The sequence below is a fragment of the Periplaneta americana genome, chromosome 13 (assembly GCF_040183065.1).
Source record: "Periplaneta americana isolate PAMFEO1 chromosome 13, P.americana_PAMFEO1_priV1, whole genome shotgun sequence".
Lineage (NCBI taxonomy): Eukaryota > Metazoa > Arthropoda > Insecta > Blattodea > Blattidae > Periplaneta > Periplaneta americana.
Window position 1 is genome coordinate 57,941,864 of NC_091129.1, and position 21,784 is coordinate 57,963,647.

The 21,784-nt window shown below is 37.0% G+C and overlaps 1 protein-coding gene and 1 long non-coding RNA gene across 2 annotated transcripts in view; one reads left to right on the top strand and one right to left on the bottom strand.

Moving 5' to 3' along the window:
- LOC138711979 (uncharacterized) overlaps nt 1-21,784 on the bottom strand; it is a 686,293-nt gene that overhangs the window by 285,259 nt on the left and 379,250 nt on the right. The gene's annotated exons all lie outside the window — the stretch shown is intronic.
- Nucleotides 12,541-21,784, top strand: part of LOC138711978 (uncharacterized) — a 390,687-nt gene continuing 381,443 nt past the window's right edge. The window contains exon 1 of the mRNA XM_069843298.1: nt 12,541-12,582. The gene's annotated coding sequence lies outside the window, so the exon portion shown is untranslated. The remainder of the gene's footprint in view (nt 12,583-21,784) is intronic.

Here is a 21,784-nt window from a genome sequence, read left to right on the forward strand (position 1 = left end):
GAGGAATATACAGGGTGAATCAGAACTCTAGGGGAGACTGTTGTACCTTTAGCATAGTGTACCTTTGAACATTTTTTGTTTTTTTAATTTTTGCTGCTACCTAGAGGACTCAAACTGAAGTAGATTGTAGAGAAAGCCGCTAAGAAGCTCTGGCCGTAGTTTCAGTTTGATTTACTGTAAAGTGTGAGTACTGTGGAAAAAAAAAAATACTTTTTTAGTACCAAAAGCAAACATTTCGTTCATTGATATATGTTTTCTAACACAAAACCAGATTGTATTTGTTAATATCTTTCAAGTACCGTGTGTTCCCTATCATCTGGTGCGTAATAACATATTTTGATTTCTATGATTTATTCGAATCTCTAGTTTTGGGAACCGTATTTTTTTAAAGTGCACCCTCTTGTACCTTTGAACACAAAACATCATGTACCATGGAACATGTTCCAAAGTACACGATATTATCGGTTTTTGTTTTATTTTAAGATCATGTTACGAAGTAAGTCTGGAGTTAAGAGGCTCCCAACTGATCCGGATGTCTTGAAGAAAGCTGTTGAAGCAGTTATTGCTCGTCCAGGAAATAAAATCTCAATCAGAGAAGCCTGCCCTGGTTTATAATGGCAAATGCATTTTAAATATGATTGTCAGCTTTTACAGCTATATTCCCACCTATATTCCATGTGTTCCAACTTACAAGAGAGTATGTTCAAAGGTACATGAATCTATTGTACCTTTATATTCCCACCTATATTCCATGTGTTCCAACTTACAAGAGGGTATGTTCAAAGGTACATGAATCTGTTGTACCTTTGAGCACATTACATATCCCTTCATTTTATTTTTTCCATCCTTAATACTGTATCTCTGTAAAACAGGAAAATACATACAGGAAGTTGTAAAGGAATCTTCAATAATTATTTCAAGCATTTTTTCATTTTAAAAAATTTCATTTCCCAAAATTAAAAAAAAAATGTGAAAAGAGTTTAAAGGTACAACAGTCTCCCCTACCGACAAACGTTCACAGATTGTTCAGCGATGTTGGCTGAATGTTTTGATATCAGGAACCTATGGTCTCTATTACTGACTAATGCGTTGTTGATGTGTTTATTTGTAGCATGTCGTTTGGACGGTTCTGATGGATTACAAGGAAAAAATAAAAAAAATAATCAGCTAAGTTCTGAAGTACGTACTGTATTATCATAAACTGTAATACAAACAATACAAAAATTACGTGAGTAATGAAACAAACCTTAGAACAAAACTCATACTTGTTAAACACTTCACTGTACAGTACACTGTGTACTCTTCACTTCGTTTAAAGCAGTTATTCTAAATGTCGACCGCCATGATTTCTATAAACTGTACAGCGACTGTACTCTCAAAATATCAGCCAACATCCCTGAACAACCTGTGAAAGTATGTCAGTAGAGTTCTGGTTCACCCTATATATTCATATTAGTATTTGAACTTGGGGTATGCTTCAGATTCTATTCACTACAAGTGATCGTGTCACTTAAATTGATAATCGTGCACTGTTTTATGAACGAATAAAAAATGTTCAGTTCAGTTCTAGTATTGTCTGTCTTCGGTAACCGCCAATATCTCGATCGAGCCGCATATCTGTAACTTATATTCATTTTCGTTACCATAAAGTTTAATCCAACAATCTGATACAATAGTGTTTAAATTTAATATTCAGAAGTAATATTGCGTTATTAATCAACTATTTTTTTGGAATATTCTTTCTTTCAATTGATACTGATATTACGATGTAGCATTGTTAATACAAACTACAGTAGTTAATGACGTAATTATTGCTATAACAATTTTAAAGAAAATTTCATACTTATTGAACCATTTCTTTTGTCTCAAAGTCTGCTAAAGCGTTGCTATGATGACTTTAGCGTTCTAGGCCGCTGAAGTTTCATTTTTCGGTCTGATAACAGTTCGAAAAGTAACTGTTTTGGAGAGCATGTACTAAAAAGACTATAATGGAGGTCTACCAATTTATTTGTATGGTACTTTATAACAGGAACCGCACTATTGTTACTGTCTGTGTACAGTACTTCTGTACAAAACGAGAGTTCTGAGCTGATGTTGCCAAAATAAGTGTTAAACTTCCATTAGTTTAGTTTAATATCTTACCAATAGATGGGCCTACGTTCTTATCTTCAGGTTGCCACTTCAGCATAACACTAATGAAGGTGTGGTGCAAGATTTCCTAAGAAGATAAGCACGTAGGCCCATCTGTTGGTAAGATATTAAACAAAATAGAACCATGCACAACTAATGAAAAGTTAAGCTTGAAATAAACTCTTAGCTTTGTTCTACTCAGTCTCGTTATTATTGGACTGAGTGTTTGCACAACATTCTGAAACATACAGTATGTCAAATCGATAATTAAAGAAACTGTACTTGAATAAATGATTTTTTGCAATTTTATTTATGCACTTTTTTTCGAATTATGACTTGCGTGCTTATTTACTTATAAGTTTCACCAAGAAAAATATCAAAATTATTTATAACACTCGTACATATTGCAATACTTACTTACTTATGGCTTTTAAGGAACCCGGAGGTTCATTGCCGCCCTCACATAAATCTGCCATCGGTCCCTATCCTGAGCAAGATTAATCCAGTCTCTACAATCATATCCTACCTCCCTCAAATCCATTTTAATATTATCCTCCCATCTACGTCTCGGTCTCCCAAAAGGTATTTTTCCCTTCGGCTTCCCAACTAACACTCTATATTCATTTCTGGATTACGTATTTCAATAGCAGGAAAAATGTATGCTATTTGTTTACATCCTATTTTAATTATATTAATTATAACTTCATATTTGTAATGAGCAGAGACCGGAAGTTTAGGCATTATGAATCATTAAAATAAGCAGGCAAAAAGCCAAAATAATTAGCTAAAATAGGCAGGCAAAAAGGCATTATAAAAAGCTAAAATACGCAATAAAAGGCAATTACAAAAACCTTGCACTAGACCTACAACCTTGCATTTTTCACAAAGGGATTCCGGCAGCAAGAAATGCTTTACATAAGTCTAATGCAAATTGAGATTTTCGACTCGATGTTGCAATTACTGTTGGAAGCAAGAAATCTTCTTCCCAGTAGCCTTGGAAAGCGCATTTTTGTGTTTGGTTGTACTGATATGTTGCGATATGAAATATTTAGCTACAACAACGTCGCAATGAAAACTGAAAGAAAAATAACGTTAGACCCGCACTCTTGTTGCCTTGCCAAATAAACACAAGCGATAATTAAAACGCTTACATTTTTGCACGGCAGCACTCATTGTTGCAAAGAGAGTATGAACTGACTGAAAGTCAATAATATACATTCGTTGAAGTCACTTTCATTGTAGTGGTTATAGAAATAAATTAAAATATACGTGTAGGCAATTTTTAATAATAAATTAATAAATAATAGATAAATAATCAAATTAAGGCAAAAAAGCATTATATTTTCTAAATTAGGCATTTATATTAAAAAGGCAGACACTGTTACGTTTCAGTCACAAAGGTATAATTCGTACAGATTTATTTTCAAAATGAAGATACATTTAACACGTTTAAAAAGGCATTCTGCCAAAGTTCCAGTCTCTGGTAATAAATATATCAGTGCTTTTGTAAATATTGAGTATGTATCTTAGTGCACGGTTTTCACATGAATCCGGGCTTTTGTCGCAGCGGTAATGCAGAATGCGACTCTGTGTACACCCAGTATTTATCTCCAAACCGAGAAAAATGTCACACCTACATTCAAAGCAGCAAAAAGAAACGAAAACTGAGGGTAATAAGTTATCAGTTTCTGAAAGCGTAAACAATTGAGTTGGGATACAGACATTATCAAGCAAAGCCGGAAATTGAAATCCGAGCTTTAGCAGAGGTTTTATGTATAGTTTACAAGTTACAGTTCATAATGTAAATCGAAAAAGGGATACGGCGTCTTAGTTTTGTCATTTCTCCTGTTTTGTTTTACATTGCTGAAAGTATTTTGCATTGAAATCCCATATATGGCTTGTCTTGAAAACTTACTCGTGCATGGGATGAAGTTGCATTTTCTGTAGTTTCAGTTGATCGCTTCACAAACTTAATTTCAATTTCCCTGTCGAATAGAAAAAGACGAAGTTTATAGTTTTCGTAACTAGTGAAGAGAAACTTTATAGTGTGCCAAATTCTGTGACAAAATGCCTCTCCTTTCTTGCTAAGTTTTCATATTAAGAAAGTCGGAAAATGGCTGCTAACAAGTTCTGACAGAAATTCATTGCGCACAAAGTCCTTTGATATGTGGCTGACGTTCACATTTATGTTCATTGTAATGATACGTGATTATCCACGAGTATTATACTCTCATATGGAGAAAGCTTCCTTTCTCTTGTATTCTACCGCGTTGACCAGGTAATTCCACTAATTTCGCAGTCTAATAATAATTATGCAAAACTCCCATAATAGCATAAAAATTATTCACTCCTTTAAAATGGTGATAATGACGGAGAGGAGGAGGAGGAGGAGGCGGAGGAGGAGGAGGAGGAGGAGGGAATCAGGACAGTGATGTCATATGGCCTTCGTAATAATTGCGTTGCTGATTATGACGACAAAACGGATGAAGAAACGGAAGAGCAATAGAAAGAATATTGGAAAAAGAACGAGAAGAAGTACGGTGATAAGGATGGAATAGAAAAGTATGAAATGAAAAAGGAGAAAAAATATGAGAAGCAAATGGAAAAAAGGGGGGGAAAAAAACTCTACCAGAATGGAAAGAATTAGAAGTAGGGAAATGACGAAGAAGAGAAAAGCGATTAAGAAATTAGAATGCGAATGCAAAAGAGAAGGAGGAATAGAAGAAGAAATAATACTTTTAGTTTATTCGGTTATTTAAAAATGTTGTATCAACTACTAGGTTACCTAGCGTCGCGTCGATGGAATTGATAATAGTGAGATAGTATTTAGCGAGATTAATCCGAGGATTACCTGGTATTCGCCTCACATTTGGAGAAAATCTCGGAAAAAACCAACCAGACTATCAGCCAATCGGGCTTCTAAGCCAAACTTCGGATTAGTAGACAAAAGCGCTTATCGCCTGAGCTATGTCTCTGACTAGGAAGAATATGAGAAGAAGAACTGGAATAAAGAGCGCTATATTTTTTTACTTTGTTATTTAGCGTCGATGGGATTGGTTATAGCGAGATGATGCCGAGGATTCACTGTAGATTACCTGACATTTGCCTTCCGGTTGGGGAAAACCTCAGAAAGAACAAACCAAATATACCTAATCAGCCCAAGCGGGAATCGAACTCACGCCCGAACGCAACTCCGGGTCAGTAGGCAAGCGCCAAAGCCGACTGAACTACGCCGGTGGCCAAGAGAGCTATATAAAGGAAAAGATTGAGTCCGGCAAGGAGAATGAGGAAAACGGGAAGGGAACTGTGTTGGAAGAGATGGAGAAAGAAGACGGCAAGGAAGGATGAGAGTAATGGTAATGATGACAATGATGACGATGACTCCTTGTTTACTTGGTATAACGAGACAACTATATCAACAATAATTGTCCATGCCAGAGATCTGAATGTAAATGAAAAGCTCAAGTAAAACTGGCGACTGCCAAGGACGGTGTAGAGACGTATTTTCTCTTTAGGCCTATAGTTTCCTATTGCCTATCATCACCACAGTATTTGGTTTGGGTTTTGAGGGCTGGATCCGAGACGAAACCATGCCCTATATATGCAGTGATGTCATCTCGGTGGCAGAGCACTAGCTTATGACGACAGTGGACCCAGATTCGAATCTCGGTAATGGCCTGTTCGTATTTGTGCTGGACAAAGCCAACGTTCCTGCGGGATTTTTCGGGGCATTGTCACTCTCCACTTCCATATTTATTACCATTATTTCAATAGCATTCATCCAAAATGGTGTGCATGATGTAGTATTGTGACTGGCGCAAAGATGGCTTCTGAAGAAGAATAGTCCGCTTTCGGGGAGAAGGAGGTGGAAGGGCACACTAATGAGACTTCATCGGATTCTTAAGTCTACATGGCTGAATCCCACACAGATGACGATAGTTACGAAGGAGGATGGAAAAGTAACGCACACCGATTTTTTTTTTTACGGAATACTATTTTGGTTAGGATGTTCAAAGTTGGCAGATAGTTTGAATCTTGCGCTATAGACAGCAATGGCTCGATTAGGTGTCACCCTGGCGGAACGAGCGTTAACTACTAGTTAAGCTGGCGTGTCTACTTATAAAGAACAGTGAGGTGTAGTCCGTTTTTTGTGGGCAAAACGAAAAAGTCCCGAGTGAAACCCACAAGGAAATGTTGAAGGTGTATGGTGCTGATTGTCTAGACAGTAGAAACATCTCCAGGTGGTGCATAGCCGCCGACGAAGCACGTTGCGGCCGACCAGCAACCGCTGCAACACCACCCACCCTACAGTCCAGACTTCGTACCGTCTAAGTTTCACCTCTTCGGATCAATGAAGAAATTCCTAGGAGTCCAGCACTTCGGTTTGGATGAAGAAGCGAAATCAGTCGTGCGCAGCTGGCTATAGGCCTAAACCCAGAAAACGAATTTCTATGAACGAGGTGTACTGAATCTATTGTCACGATGGGAGAATTGTGCGGGGAGACTTTGCTCTTATGATGCAAAATAGGTAAAACCTGCAGCTTTCTTATGCATTATTTTGTTTTGCTTACCTATTAAATACGTTGCCACAAAAAATTTCTGTGTGTTACTTTTCGATACTCCTATGTATATACAGTGCAAAGAAAGCAGTCGTTCGTATTTCAACTATCATTCCTAAGAGAAAAGGAGTAGTAAGGCCTAATAAACCCTTCAGAGGCTCAAAACTTTACTCCAGCCTATTTAAACCATTTCAGTTGATAAATGAAATGAGAAGTTAGAGATTGTTGATGGAAAGAAAAAAGGGAAATGAGAGTTCCCTGAATAAAACTTTCTGAACGTCTGCTTTCTTCACCACAAATTCCATCACAAGACTAGGTCGGCGATCGCTAGCGCTGAGCCACAGACGCAGTTATCATTTCAGTCCTACTACTCCTCAACTCAGCATCTGAAAATTATCGAAACTTGTATATGAGGACAATGAGAAAGAAGAGGAGGAAGGAGTGGAAAAGATGAAGAAAATAAAGAGATTGGGGTTAACAATGGAAATTTTATGGTGATGGTGATGGCGTTGATGATGATTACAATTCAAAAGAAATAAGGTTTAGATATCTTCTATCGTTTCTTATAAATATAGGAATTCACATTTCAGAGGTTGTCTATATCTTCGTCTTCAGGTGAGGAGTGGGACAGAGAGATGAGAAGGGTTGTCCTATATTCATTACCAGCAATGGAAAAGTCCAAGCCTCACCTCTTAAGCCACTATTATCATGAAAAATGATATGACTACAATTACTACAACCTATTGTTTCTTTTTCACAGTTAGTTGTGGTTTTCCATGTCTGTTATTAGGGTTCAAATATGAGCATGAATTTCGGTTTGAGTTGGTTAAAGAATGTATCCCCTTGATTTCTTTACTTCTCCATAATTCAAAATCTATGTCAACGCGTTAGAAAGAAACGGAAAATGCTGCGTCATATTATCTCATAATACAAAAATCAAGATTTACTACGTTAGTTTTAGGCCTATTCTAAAAGACAGTAGCATTAAAAGAAACTCTGATTTTGCCGTCATCACCTGTATCAGAAAGACATTTGCCAAGACATAATAGTTTTTTTTTATTTATTGTTGCTTTTACATTTCAAATTCTACTCAGCATTCCCAGAAAGTGAAAATATAAAAGAGAAAAGAAATAAGGAAAACAACAGGGAGCCGAACTACAGGAAAGCTCGAGCTACAACTATTATATTCGCCAAACATTCCATGCCACTTCCTGAATTCGAACTCAGATTCCGTAGCAAACGATCGCTATGTGAGCCACGACAAGGTCTAGACTACAAAACTTTTTAAAGATAACACCACAGAAATTTTAATACTCCTACTTCACACTTTTCGCAACGTTTCGCCATTTTCCACTGTTCTCTTACAAAACACTGTCAATGAAACGTCCTTTATTTCGCCATGACAACAACGTCTTATCGATACTGGGAAAAGCTATCTAATGAAGACATACAGAGTAATCTCCGAAATAGAGTCTTCACAAGATTACGTGGGAGTGAACCTTGTAACTTGATCGCATCGATTCTGTATAGTCCCACACTGGAAGGAGTAGGATAAACTCCGATACGCCACTATCGACCTGGCAAAGAGTATGTCACACTGACGTCGTTGTTTCGTCTCTAATATCCAGTATATAAATAAACGAACAAATTCTGTCTTCATTTTGACATAGGTCTTGATCTGTTTAGCACCAAGGAAAATTTTAAAAAGAGACTCTTTTACAAACAAAGCATTCTATTGAACAACAATTTCTGAATGATTAGAGTACAAAAAATCTATAATGAAGTGTATACATACGAAAGAGACAATGGTTGATAAAATATTACCTAAAGCCGATTTAGATCTTCTGGTAGTGCGATATACTGAAGATTGAAAGAGCCCGAGTTTAATCCCGAACAGAGGCAAGATTTTTCATTTCGCTATAAATTTAATAACTGTTTCGCAGTATACTCATTCGCCTATGAAATTGAGTATTAAGTTTTCCCGGATTAGAAGACGTTCGGAACATTATGCTGTCTATATTACGTCCCGAACACTGACGTACAAAGAGACCTGTTCTAGAAATTTCTGCTCGTTTAAGCGAGCTTTCTAACCACGGGATAACTCAGAATCAAAGATACAGCAAATGGACAAACTTCGAAATAGTTCCGGTAGTTCTCAGTAGGTGACATTATTATTGGGACGGGTAAGAAAAAGTTTGGGCAAAATAATTATGCATATTAAGTATAAATTACTCTCATAATTGGCAATAGACAAGTTTTCGCGCCCTCGACGCTCGCTGAACTTCTAACGCTATGTTGACGTCAACAGTGCTGTATTTGGTGACGTAAGTTCGTGTTCGTAAAACTTCGGAAAAAAATTGAAAGAAGTCGGTGCACGTATATATGTATTCCTTTAACGTAATGTCCTTGTTTGTTGTTTCTATTATACGGTATTTCCCGCTCTGTTAACATTCATCATGTCGTAACTCCTATGATAGTTAATCAATCGCGCTGTAATGCTTCTAAATGATAGCTCAATGTCTAAGGATAGCATAGAAAATAATTCGAAATAAAAATCTTTTTTGAAAAGTGAGAAAAAAATACTAACTTCGATCTGATCTGTTCAGAATAGACATTTACACCTTCAAAAGTTGGTAAGCTGCAAACTTTTTTACTTTTCACGTTAGATGGGAGGTCAAAGTGAAACAACTGTTGAGAAAGAATATAAATTACTTTTAAAAGTGGTCGGTACTCAAAATCTTTACTGATGTCCGAGTTACTGCAAGTTAAACAAAGGTGCGCTTTCGTTTCGACTCAACCTTTTGTCTTTTGTAATCTCAACGGAAAATTCTTTCCTGAGCGTTTTTATACTTCTGATTGAATAATTTATCCAACTTGAGCTGTTCTAAGTAGATGAATATCATCCACAATGGTAAATGTCAAACGAGATGCCATGTTTTAATACCGAATCAGGTCTACGGTAAACTACGTTCGCGTCTACGTTATCCGTCTAGAGCTAGCGAGTTCGCTATTGAAATGACGTGAGTATTGAAATGACGTGAGGTGAATGGCTCTGATTGGCTCTTTCATCAATGACATTAACACAGCGTTAAGCATTTAGCGTATCAGGAGGGTGCGAAAACTCTATAATATCAGCGCTTTCCCGCTAAACTTAGTGTTATTTTACAATTAGCAGAGAGGAATGAAATGTTGAATTCTGTAATGCGGGTATTTTATGTACGATTGGTGACACTGAATGTCATTTTCGCCATCTATTCATAGGCCTATAAGTAATAATTAATGAAGCAACACTTACACGAACAAATTATCGATCACAATCGATTAGTGGGATCAGGTATCTTTTTATCTCTACATTAGACAATTATTTTCAAACGATTATAGCATCATGTTTCCGTCTCAAAGATGGGTTCAAATACCAGAAAGTTTAAGTGTGATTTGGGGTGAAAGTTTATGTTCGTACCTTTCCTCTCAGAGTACTCTCATTTCATCTAATATCATTACACTAATACATTTTAACCATCATCTTTCATGAAAAGAAAAACCAAAGTACGAAGAGAAGTGTGTACATTATTTAAAAATATAATAAATCAGCTCCTATATGTTACAGGTTAAACGTAGTTTCATTGAAAGTGATGTGTTGCAAGGTCTAGTAAAGCAAAAGTGAAATAACGCTAGATGAAACAAAAGTATTCACACGAAACCTGACTCACAGTCGCTAAATTGGCCATTATATTATAGGATCTGCCGGGGTTCAAACTGTGGCTGCGTTGGTGAGAGATAACTCATCGGACTCAACATGATTAAGAGGACATGTGCGATAAAGAGAGATGATTGACAGTGGAATATGACACCCATGTTTCGTACTATTGGAACATGAAGTGCCCACAGTTGCGAGTGAAGACCAATCACGCAACAGATAAAACAATGAAGCACATATTCATAATATTGTTGGTGCAAATGAAGACTAATAACCATTACAAATTAGACTTTTGTATTTGAGATAATCGATACCGTTACAAGTATAGGTCTAAATTACACTTATGCGACGACCAAATTTCACATAATTCCACACATTAGTGATAAAAATGAATGGATGCTCATGAATCATTATAAATCCCTGTTTAGCCTTGGTTTTTCTGAACCGACGCATGCGACGTACGAGATGCAAGGCCCGCCTCGCACAAATCTGGACTACACGAGACATAGTGAGTGGTTTCTATAACTGCGAGATGCAAGGTCTGCGTACCTCGCAGTTATAGAAACCACTATCTCTTCTGTAGTCCGGATTTGTGCGAGGCGGGCCTCGCACCTCTAACGTCGCATGCGTCGGTTCAGAAAAACCAAGGCTTTTCATGTCCCTCATAATAAACGCTAGGTTTCTGAATTGCAATGAAGAAATTTTCCGTTTAAACGCGTACATGCAGAATACAAGATTACAATAATTAATTAAAAATATGTTCATTTTCACAGTGGTTGTATTAAACATTACGCTACTTCAAGTTGCACTGAAGTCACGGTGATGTAATCGAATTCTGTCTAGAGCATAGCTGTTTTCCCATTGTCGATTAAATGCCCTGCAAAGTTAAATCAAGGAGATCCATTAATCGTTTATCTATTGTAAGTCGGAAGAGCAAACAAGAATGTGGCTTTAGTTAAAGCGTTTTGGTGGCATAAAGAAATCCCTGACAGGCTTATAGTTTTAATGGATTCAACTATATAAAATACCATGTTACTTTTTAAGTTATAATAAATTTTAATCGCAATGCAACATTGAAATAACATAAACAATATGTGGCAAGTAAACATTGCTCAAATTTTGTAAATAACAGTCATTCCGTGACTTTTCATAAGCGATTTTTTACAAATAAGTACCAAGGCCGTTTCTTACATATCAATTAGACTACCATAATTGTTTTGTCATATTACTTCTCTTCTAATTCTCTTCCTCTCAAGGCTTCAATCGCATCTTTATGCTAGTTCATACCGATTTGCCTTTCCTTTGAACTCCATTTCATACACTGTTTTAGAATAAACTGAGTTCCCTTTTTTTACATACACATGCCACGTTTACATATTCCTTTCTTCTATTAAATGTTTGCAATAACTCCAAGCGGAGTTTGTTTGAAGCTTATATTATACTTTTTTTTTTTTTTTTTTTTTTTTTTTTTTTTTTTTTTTTTTTTTTTTTTTTTTTTTTCCCCCACTTGATCTTCACTTAATGGACACTGGTCACACTTCTGTGATGTGAGACCAGCAACACGCTGGAAATATTTAAATTTTTCTCAACTTCTCTTTTGTATTTTCAACCCTGCAACTTCTGCATAATACGTGAACGGTACTTAAAATTAAAAAGTTTGCAACACTACTGAGAACAGTAGGCCTATTAGTCAGTAGAAGAAAGGGTGAGATTTTCCTATAGACTTTCGTGGAACGATGGACTCGTCTAATTAATGTAAGCAAGACTTTTGACTCATCTACTTCGAGTCTCCGTCACTGACTTGGCAGTTCCAAATCTTCTAATCCAGCCTGGCTTAGGTGTGTCCTCAGAATGTGGTTTCTGCGTTCCGAATCACTAACTTCACTGACTTCAATAACCAATTCTGTGACTCCAATGTAGATTTAGTGGCTTGATTCAAGTGACATAAATATGTCGATCACAGGTTGGTGATTCGAATCAGTGACTTCGTGACTCGAATCACTGATTCGATCACTCGTCGCTGAAAGCCCAGGGAACGCGCGACCAATCAGGAGTTGTCATCGCCAGGTTATCGCCACGCCGTTATCAGCTGATATGATTGATGTTGGGCTATCAGACCCGATAACGCATCACCCGTATCAGTGCCTTCCGGACAGCAGTGCATTCTGCAGCGCGTCACTACCCGCCCGTCACACGGTGAGTAACAGTTGCGAGAGTGCGTTGGAGTGTTGGAGAACCCCTTTCGTCTGGTATTAAACAAATGCCGGTTAATGACGTGTGGCCTTGTGTTTACGTTGTGGTTGAGTGTTGACTGGAATTTAAATTCGTTATGAACAACTGTCATCAGGAGTATGCAAGGATTAGTCTGAAATTTTTCTCTGAAGAAACGTTGTTTCATTTTTTTTATTTTCTTTTTTATTATAAGAAATGTCAAGTCGATAGCTAAATTTTCACTTAACCTGACTCCGAATATCACTCTATTGACCTGTTTGTAATGATAATCGACCTATTTATTTAAGAAACTGGCTTTTCACTTTGCAATACTGACTACCTAAAAATTATCTTTTATAGTACTAGTGTTCTTAGTTAGTAATTTAATTGACCTTAACGAATTTTTTTTGCCATGATAATTGTTTCGAGACGGAAGGCCGAGAAATAATTATCTATTGACAGCAAATACGATTTTAAACAGCAAAATTAAATTATGAGGATAACAATAATTATCACGAATTGTATTCGACAAGATAATCCCAATGCGGACAACTGTAATTCTGAAAAACTAAACATTCAAAGTCATAATAATAAGATCCAGAAAAACAGTCGAATCGAAGCAAAGATGATAGGAATAAAAACAACTGAACATTTGAGGAACAACACTTTATTCTGAACTCTTGTATCATTGCTTATGTACAATTTTGAACATGTTTAATTTTATTGTAAACCATTTTTACTTATAATATTTAATTATTGTAATTAATTACTGCTACATGTTCACACTGCGAGTCTGACGTAATCGTTTTATTGCTGATACAACGAAGTAGAGACGATACAAATAAAACAAATGAAGGTAGGAGGAGAAAACTATCACTTCTTAATTTTGAGGAGCATGCTTTTAACTATCAGGGTGTAATTTGATTCTCATTGGTCAATCTATCGTCAATGAGCTCGTTTATTGGCTGAGAAATGATCGGTTCGGATTATCGTAATAATTTTACTGTTTGTTGCTTACGTGAACATGATAATCTTATTTTTTATAATATTGGGTAGAAGGAGGAACTTGTATTCAAACCATTGTTATTTCATTAACATAATATTATGTCCTAAGAATACACATATATAGCAAAGCTACAACAACCCATTTAATCTGTGAAGATTTGCTTATAGCTACCAAAAAAGCAGATATTGTTGTAGATTTCGTTATATGAAATTAGTATTCCACTTAAACGCCAATATTTCTGCATTATCTGACCCAACGCTTCTTTGAATCTCCATAAGCGTGAGATCGCAGCCCATCCTTATGTTTGTGAATGTGTTATATTATGATAAATACTATGGCATATAGATGTCGAAATTGCTAGCTAGAATATTTTTATAACTCTTGATATAAACTCCAAGTCCAATTTAATAAAAAATGACCTCTGACATCGCCTCCACACACCTGGTTTTCACACAATTCTTAAAAAAAAATCTGTAGGTTCGAGCAACTTCCAAACAATTTTCATCTTATCTATTGCGTATACTACGCACGGCAGGATTTTTATTAAATTATGAAACAGAACCGGACGAATATATTGGCCGAAATTCCATGAGAAAACCAATTCCTCCATGAGGATTCGAACTAGAGCTCATTTTGTACCGCTAGTTCAAATCATGACGTCTTAGACTACGCAGCTACGGCGAGGGATAACAATTTTATTATGTTGTTTTTTGAAAACTATTATATACCAAACTTAAATATTGCTTATAATTTCTTCTTCGAATTTAAAGTGAAACTTTTTATAAAAATAAGAAATTTCCAGAATCCTTTTTTCTAATTGCTCTAAATCAGCCATCGTCAACTGGCCTGCATACTAGTTCGGAGCGCCGAGACGCTGGCTGAGGAGATAGTAGTGTGTAGTGTGTCAAGCCTAGCCAACGCATCCCATCACAGAAGCCAACTTTCTGACCATAATTTACAATGTCTTCTTCGATTGTGTTCTACTCGAGCATTGACACCTAATATAAACCAGTTAGTGAGGGAAAAACGAATTCAAAAATCCAGGAAAGCCAATGCTAATGATAGCGAAAATAATTTTTATCATTTGTTATTTACATTGCAATAAAATAATTTAGGCCTACTTCACTCTTGTAACAGAAACGACAATATGTTTAATATGTTATACAAAATAACAAATAATTGTTTTAGTGATATATAGTGTCGGATAAAAAATGGATAATTAATTTTATTTTATTTACGACACTTAAACAAAGGAATAGGATGACAGGATTTAAGTATTAGTAATGGATTCGATTTGTTTAATATTTTGTAACAGTGAAAATGCGTTATAGGTCTGTAGTTCTCAATTAATTTCATATGAAAAAAAAAACTATTTGCTTTCAAAACCGCTGCAATACATAATGAAAAAGTACAACTTGCTTGTTGTCTTAAACTAAAAATTGATTTTAAAATCCAGAAAACCCAATCCTAACGAACAGCGAAAATAAACTTTATAATTTGTTATTTACATTGTAATAAAATAATTTAGGCCTACTTCAGTCTTGTAACAGAAACGATAATATGTTTCATATGTTATACATAACAACAAATAATTGGTTTTGTGATGTATAGTGTCAGATAAAAAATGGACAATTAATTTTATTTTATTGACGACACTTGAATAAAGGAATAGGATGACATGATTTAAATATTAGTAATGGATTCAATTTGTTTAATATTTCGTAACAGTGAAAATGCATTAGTCCTATGGGTCTGTAAGTTCTCAATTACTTTAATATAAAACAAAATATTTACTTTCAAAACCGATACAATACATAACGGAAAAATATATATTGTTTCTTGTCTTAAATTGAAAAGTGGTTTACTTGTTACACAGTTCCTCTTAAAATAAATTAAGTACATGCTTCTTCCGTGTTTATTATAATTATTAGAGACAGATGAAAAGGGTTGAACAAGTGAACGGGCGCCACTGCCATCACCCGATTCCTTCCCCCCACCTCCTGCTGCACAGTTGATGTCTAAGGGATAGAACTGAGCAGCGAGCAAACTGTCCCTGCACCATAGTGCACTGAGATGACGACTCTTGCTCTAAATAAAGTTGGTTCATTTAAAGACAGTTACAATCTATATATGCCATTCAACACGTATGAGATGACAGAGGAACAGTAGATTGAGTTTTACAAGAGAATCAGGAGTGGATTATTTAGAGAAAACTTCAGCTTCATAGTCGTCGCCATCATCAACATCCAATAGGCTTGTGTAGTGCTTGAGCATTCCTTCAATGCCTTGTTCTCTTACAGCCGTATTTTTCTAAGATCTATATTTTAATATACGTTTCTCGCAATCTACTCTCGTTCACTCTAAGAGTATGTTCTTTCCACATTTTAATTACCTTTCGTTTTTATCATCATAATCAAAATCAGTACTACTTCTCGTGATTTAGATCATTATATTTTTCCAGCTTCATGATATCAATCATTATTGGCCCTTCCAACGTTTCTTTGTCTGGCCAACATTTCGCCACCGATGAGATAATTATAATGCATAGTTTGGGATATTCTGACTCTCTACATGTGGATTACGAGTGTCTCCAATGTCTTCAGGATGGATAACAGACCCATTGATAAGTAAATCCATTAAGTTTCCAGACGTAAAATGTTATCAGGATGGCTAATCAGTTTATTGCTGAGCAAATATAGGCACACCCTACTCTATTTCTTAATTTTTCATCTACCAACTTTGTATCAAGAACATCACAGGATTCATTCCTTGTCCTGATGGCTCAGGATGGCTAATCAGTTTATTGCTGAGCAAATATAGGCACACCCTACTCTATTTATTAATTTTTCACCTACCAACTTTGTATCAAGAACATCACAGGATTCATTCCTTGTCCTGATGGCTCAGGATGGCTAATCAGTTTATTGATGAGCAAATATAGGCACATCCTACTCTATTTCTTAATTTTTCACCTATCAACTTTATATCAAGAACATCACAGGATTCATTCCTTGTCCTATCATTCGTATGTAACGGCGTTATTAAAAAATAAGACAAAGAATTTTGAAGTAATTAGGTTCAGTTCTTTTTTTAATTCACATAATGATATGAAAGTTAATTTTGATTAGGAAAGACACATATGACCATGAAAATAAATGTAACAGGTAATCGTTTAATCCCTGAATGCAAGAAAAAAGGTTGCGTACAATAAGTCTCATAACATATAGCCTCCCATTTTTTTTTTAGAATATTGTACTAAATTGAGAGAATCCAGATAACTGCGCCGGTAGAGCGACAGACTACGGACTGTCCGAGTTCGAGTTCAAATTCAAGTGGAGCAATTTTTTAATTCGCCATAACATCCAGAACGTCCATTCAGCCTCCTATAAAAACTGAAGTAAAGAAAAAACTATGTGAGCTGTACCCATCTGCCACATATTCATCTAATGTGTGTACGGACACTGAATTTAGACGAAATTCTGCAAACGGAAACCTCAAAATTGCAAAGTGGCACAAGATCCGAAGTCTTTATATAGCCTACAGCAGGAGGTTCAGAACGCGTCACATCCGCAGCTGAACAAGCAAAATCACGGGGCACTTTGCTAACTGGCCCGATTGTTCTACGACCACCAGGCCGACAGAGTCGGGGTGAAATATCGAGTGTTTGGTTGCCCAAACCTCTTACGGAAAGTTCTGAGCGCGGGAGCTTTTACTGGAAACGGAATTAACTTAAGAGCTATCGGTGTCCCAACTTGTGAAACTCGCCTTCTAGTTTGTGTAGATCAGCGTCATGTGATGTTTCATGCCCCACGGCCTGTGCACATAAATAAAACAACACGTCCGTATCAGAACAAAGCTGTGTCAATTCTGTTCTCGTCCCTCATTTTGTAGGTAATATAACTAGTTTTCATGCAGATGCACAAAACAACTCATGATGATAATAGATAGCCGTTTTACCGTGACTATATAGATTAGACCATTAGTTTCCAAGAATGTATGCAAACCAACAACTGATAATTTTACTTCTAGTTCCTCATCTACTGATAAAAACAATTAGCACCCAAAAAGTTACGCAAACCAACAAGTCACAATTCTATTTGTCGTCCTGCATCTATTTCCAAGGAATTGTACAAGCCAACAGATGATTGCCTGTCATATTTATCGTTCTGAATTTATTCAGACAAAATAATTGATGTCTAAGAAGTTGTACAAACCAACAAATGGTCATCATAACTGCTATCGAACACTTGTCTAAACAAAACAGTTGACTTATCAATCAATTATACAAAATAAAAATAACGACAATTATTTCTGCTCCCGTCGCACATTTAAATAAAACATTTTTGTTTAACGTCGAACGTTTAAGTGGACACATATTCGGAAAAAATGTCCGTTACCAGTTCTGTAATACACTACGCGTAACTTGCTCCTTAGCGGAATCGCGCCGATGCAACCCGCAACCCACTGCTCTTAGCGGCAGTGGGCCGATGCAACTCGCAAGAAAAGTAGATAGATAGATAGATAGATAGATAGATAGATAGATAGATAGATAGATAGATAGATAGATAGATAGATAGATAGATAGATAGATAAGTGCATTTATTGATGCATAATAAATTATACAAACTCATGTACACAAGATCCTTTGCACGAGCTCATACGGCCATTCGTGCTGTAACTATGCACAGTTTGAATCTTCAAAACGAAAATAATGCCTACTAATAATAAAATAGTGAAACAACAGTTATTATTATTACTACCGTTATCATTGATTACCACTATTATAACTAATCTAACTTTATACCAAATTTCACAAAAATAATACAAATAAAATAGAAGGGAGATATGAAAAACAGACACGCACAGTGTCACACACACACACACACACACACACACACACACACACACATATATATATATATATATATATATATATATATATATATACAGTATACACAATTCAATTTCTTGTTGAAGCTGCACCAAATAATCCAAATAATAAATATAAAGGTAATACAGTATATAAATAAAAACACACACACGCAATAAAATACAAAAGACACAGTAAAAAAAAAAAACATTATCCCCTAATTCTATCATTTGCTCAATGTTAATATTACTCATTGCAACACTAATAAATCTTTCCCTTATCCATCGGCTCCCTCCCCCTCGGCCAATTCCACCCTCAACTGTCGAACTTTTGCCAAAAATTTTCCCACACTGTCATAGGATTTAACGTTATTTAATACAGCGTATGTCGCCAAGTGCCCCCTGCTAAATGTAATGAAGGACTCTGGCAGGAATCGTTTCCTCAGAGCTTCTGTGGCTTCACACTCCGACAAAATGTGGTGTGATGTCTCGCCTCTACCGCAAAGAGGACATATTCTCGCCCCCTCTTCGTTGACGATTTTAAGTGCCCTCCAGGCTCCTAGACGGAACCAGATTAAACCCAGTCTACCATCTTTGCTACCTCCATAGAGATATAGTTCGGCCCCCCAATTTGTTTTGATCATCGATTGGATCTCCAGAGCAACCTTATCCCTACATTCCCCTTCTGTTATTTGCCTGTCTATATCCTTAAGGCGTTTCTTGACTTTCCGCCAGACATTTCGCTTGTTCCTGCAATCTTCCGCGATTATAAATCCCATGCCTATTTCCTCCAACCCTCTGCGTAATCTACCTGCCCAGGTTACTTGGTCTCTCCTCTCGAGTTGCTCCCTATAACAGACCGCTCTAATAAGAGACTGATCTCCATGCACAATCCTCAAGTAGTACTTTAAAACTTTTATCTTGCATTCTATTGAGTCTCTATGGCGTCCGAATTCTCTTAGGATTCCGCTGTTAGCCGTTCCCCTCCCCACTCCCGCTATCCGTTTTAAAAAGTCGCTTTGTACCTGGTTAAGCTTTTCCGTTCTTCCCCAACCCCAAATTTCTGCCCCATACGTAATTGTAGATCTAACTACCGCGTTATATACTTTATCTAATAAATTTAGAGAGACTTCCGGGATTTTGTTACGTATCTTCACCGTTTCCATCGCTTTTATCAATGCCCTATGTTTTGTAGTGTCTATATGTTTATTCCATTTTCCGTTCATCGTCATTGTTACCCCTAAGTAAACAAAACTTTTCACGTTGTTCAGTGCTCGGCCTTCGTATGTCCAAGTCTCCGTTTTACTGTAAACACATACGTTCTTAAAGGTCATAGTCTTCGACTTTTCAGTATTTACTTTTAATCCCCAGTCCCTAGAGTATATTTGAAGCTTGTCAAGTCCTTTCTGCAATTTAGAACATAATGTCAAATCGTCAGCGTATAATAGTACTGGAATATTCACGTCCCCTATGACGGGTGCGTCGATGTCCTCTCGTAACATAATCTCTGTTATATCGTCAATAAACAGGTTAAAAAGTAAGGGGGACAGTATGCAACCTTGTTTCACACCTCTGCGACTGCAAAAGCTTTCAGACACTCTGTTCATGTCGTACTTAACACAAAATTCCACTTTATTATATATCCCCTGAAGCGCCCTAATTATCTTGCCCGACATCCCTTTCATCCATAATTTATACCAAAGCGCTTCTCTCTCCACAGTGTCGAAAGCCTTTCGAAAATCCACGAAAGCGCAGTGCAATTTCCCCCCTTTTCTAGACATTTGTTTCTCTTTCAGTGAATCCAGAATAAATATGTTATCAACTGTGCTACGACCTTCCATAAAACCCATCTGAAATTTTGAAATTTTGCCATGCCGAGACACCCACCCCTTCATTCTTTCATACAAGATTTTACAATAGATTTTACCCATAGTAGGCAGTAAGGCCACGCCTCTATATGAGTCTGGAGATCCAATCGAACCCTTACTTTTATAGATAGGATGAATGATGGATGTAGCCCAAATTTCCGGGTATTTCCCATACTTAAATAAATCATTAAACACAATTTGCACCCTTTGTACAAATTTATCATTGACAAGAGCAGCCTTAAATATTTCTGATGGCAGACCATCCCAGCCTGGTGCTTTATTATTCTTCAAAGAGGAAACCGCTTTTCTAATTTCTGCCCGTGAAATATCTGCGTCCAGCTCCGGAACCTCCGGAAACCCCAATAATTCTTCCGGTCCTATCACTAATCCCCCCCACATCTCTCCTTCCCCATAAACGCCCCTAAAATATTCCCGCCATACTTCTGGTGTAATTTCGTTCCTTACCCATCCCCACCTCTTATTCTTTTAATAGTGTGCCACATTTCAGATATATCCCCGTTCTCTACCACTGTACTCAGCTCACCTGCTTTCCTGAGTTCCCAGTTAATCTTTTTGAGCTGAATGATATCTTTGTAATTTCTCCTCAATTGAACATACCTTATCCTACTTTCATCATTCCCCACGCGTCTAAATACCCTTAGGGCTTCTTCAGCCACCTTCTTAGCCACCCTACATTCGTCGTCATACCAGTCATCCCGTTTGCTCCCCTTATTCTTTCTTCGTTCCACCATACTACCCGCTGCCGTTCTTAAAATATTTGTCAGCGTCTCCGCCGATTCCCCCCGCCCCCCTGAAGCTGTTCATTTAAGTTAGTGAGAAATGTGTCCTGTAGCTCGCTCTTCCATTTATATCTGTTAACAGTTCTGCCCCGGTTTTCCGTCCAAACTCTTATCTCTTCCTTATTTGTATTATTTGACTGAACATGAATCTGCAAAACCACAGGTGAGTGCTGTGATTCAATCCTGTCCCCCACCCAGAAATCCGCAATCCTGTCGATTAAGTTCATGCTACACAGTATGTAATCTATCACACTCCCTCCGTTCGCCCCTATGAAAGTCAGCTGTCCCTCTAGATCCCTCCCATATTTCCCGTTCATAATTTCTAGATTGAAGACGTCACAAAATGCCAATAAATTCCTTCCCTCCCCATTCAGAATCTTATCTTTACTATTTCTATTTGGCCCCCTTTTGTCGTCCTCTTCCGTATTCCCGCCTACTAATGAAATGTTCTCGCGGCCCGTCCTTGAATTTAAGTCACCGAGAACAATGAGCTCCGCCCCTGGAAATTTGGTTGTTAAACTGGAAACGATCTCTGCCAGGTCCTCAAAGAAATGCGGATTAGCATACCGCGAACCGGAAGGCGGCCTATAAGCACCCAAAATCACTAAATCTTATTCACCCACTCTTAATGATACTCCGACAAC